Consider the following 2,845-nt stretch of genomic DNA (forward strand, 5'->3'; position numbering starts at 1 on the left):
GGATGCCCCAGAAGGCATCCCCTCTTTCGTCCACTTCCATCGGTAATTTACTTGGAGCTATATTTTTATTCACCAACATGATATGTGTTTTGCATGGAGCGTCTTGTATTATTTGTGTCTTTATGTCTTAGTATACCACAATCATCCTTGCTGTACACACCTTTTGACAGAGCCATACATGAATTAAAATTTGATAGAATACTCTATGTGCTTCACTTATATCTTTTGAGCTAGATAATTTTGCTCTATGTGATTCACTTATATCTTTTGAGCTAGATAATTTTGCTCTATGTGCTTCACTTATATATTTTGAGTGTTATAGTTTTGCTCTATGTGCTTCACTTAGATCTTTAGAGCACGGTGGTGGATTTGTTTTAAAGAAACTATTGATCTCTCATGCTTCACTTAAATTATTTTGAGAGTATCTTAATAGCATGGTAATTTGCTTAATAATAATATGCTTGGTTTTCAAGATTTGTGAAACTTTCTTTTGAGTGTGTTGAATACCAAGAAAAGATTGAAGCATGATAATTGTTTTGAGATATGGAGGGTGATAATATTAAAGTCATGCTAGTTGAGTAGTTGTGAATTTAAAGAATACTTGTATTAAGGTTTGTGATTCCCGTAGCATGCACGTATGGTGAACCGTTATGTAACGAAGTCGGAGCATGATTTATTTATTGATTGTCTTCCTTATGAGTGGCGGTCGGGGACGAGCGATGGTCTTTTCCTACCAATCTATCCCCCTAGGAGCATGCGCGTAATACTTTGCTTTGATAACTTCTAGATTTTTGCAATAAGTATATGAGTTCTTTATGACTAATGTTGAGTCCATGGATTATACACACTCTCACCCTTCCACCTTTGCTAGCCTCTCTAATACCGCGCACCTTTCGCCGGTATCATACACCTACCATATACCTTCCTCAAAACAGCCACCATACCTACCTATTATGGCATTTCCATAGCCATTCCGAGATATATTGCCATGCAACTTTCCACCATCTAGTTCATCATGACACATTCATCATTGTCATATTGCTTAGCATGATCATGTAGTTCACATAGTATTCGTGGCAAAGCCACCGTTCATAATTTCTTCATACTTGTCACTCTTGATTCATTGCATATCCCGGTACACCGCCGGAGGCATCCATATAGAGTCATACTTTGTTTTAGAATCGAGTTGTAAATAAATAAAAGTGTGATGATCATCATTCAATAGAGCATTGTCCCAATAGAAAAAAGAGCAAGGCCAAAAAAATAAGGCCCAAAAAAAGAAAATAAATAAAAAGGGGCAATGCTACTATCCTTTTACCACACTTGTGCTTCAAAGTAGCACCGTGATATAGCGAGTCTCATATATGTGCTTCAAAGTAGCACCATGTTCTTCATATAGAGAGTCTCATATGTTGTTACTTTCATATACTAGTGGGAATTTTACATTATAGAACTTGGCTTGTATATTCCAATAATGGGCTTCCTCAAATTGACCTAGGTCTTCGTGAGCAAGCAAGTTGGATGCACACCCACTAGTTTCTTTTGTTGAGCTTTCATACATTTATAGCTCTAGTGCATCCGTTGCATGGCAATCCCTACTCACTCACATTGATATCTATTGATGGGCATCTCCATAGCCCGTTGAAACGCCTAGTTGATGTGAGACTATCTTCCCCTCCTTTTTGTCTTCTCCACAATCACCATTCTATTCCACCTATAGTGCTATATCCATGGCTCACGCTCATGTATTGCGTGAAGATTGAAAAAGTTTTGAAAAGGTTAGAGTATGAAACAATTGCTTGGCTTGTCATCGGGGTTGTGCATGATTTGAATACTTTGTGTAGTGAAGACGGAGCATAGCCAGACTATATGATTTTGTAGGGATAACTTTCTTTAGCCATGTTATTTTGAGAAGACAAATTGCTTTATTAGTATGCTTGAAGTATAATTATTTTTATGTCAATATAAAATTTTGTCTTGAATCTTTCTAATCTGAATATTCATACCACAATTAAGAAGATTTGCATTGAAATTATGCCAAGTAGCACTCCGCATCAAAAATTCTCTTTTTATCATTTACCTACTCGAGGACGAGCAGGAATTAAGCTTGGGGATGCCTGATACGTCTCCAACGTATCTATAATTTTTGATTGCTCCATGCTATATTATCTACTGTTTTGGACTATATTGGGCTTTATTTTCCACTTTTATATTATTTTAGGGAATAACCTATTAACCGGAGGCCCAGCCCAGAATTGATGTTTTTGCCTATTTCAGTGTTTCAGATAAACAGAATATCAAACGGAGTCCAAACGGAATAAAATCTTCGGGAACGTGATTTTCTCACCGAACGTGATCCAGGAGACTTGGACCCTGCTTCAAGGAACAAAAGAGGCGGTCACGAGGGTGGGGGGCACCCCCCCCTAGGGCGCGCCCCCCTGCCTCGTGGGCCCCTTGTTGCTCCTCTGGCGTACTTCTTCCTCCTATATATACACACGTACCCCCAAACGATTAGAACAGGAGCCAAAAACCTAATTCCACCGCCTCAACTTTCTGTATCCACGAGATCCCATCTTGGGGCCTATTCCGAAGCTCCGCCGGAGGGGGCATCCATCACGGAGGGCTTCTACATCAACACCATAGCCTCTCCGATGAAGTGTGAGTAGTTCACCTCAGACCTACAGGTCCACTTTTATATTATTTTTGGGACTAACCTATTAACCGGAGGCCCAGCCCAGAATTGATGTTTTTTTTGCCTATTTTAGGGTTTCGAAGAAAAGGAATATCAAACGGAGTCCAAACGGAATGAAACCTTCGGGAACGTGATTTTCTCACCGGACATGAT

This window comes from Triticum urartu, chromosome 7 (assembly GCF_003073215.2).
Source record: "Triticum urartu cultivar G1812 chromosome 7, Tu2.1, whole genome shotgun sequence".
Classification (NCBI taxonomy): domain Eukaryota; kingdom Viridiplantae; phylum Streptophyta; class Magnoliopsida; order Poales; family Poaceae; genus Triticum; species Triticum urartu.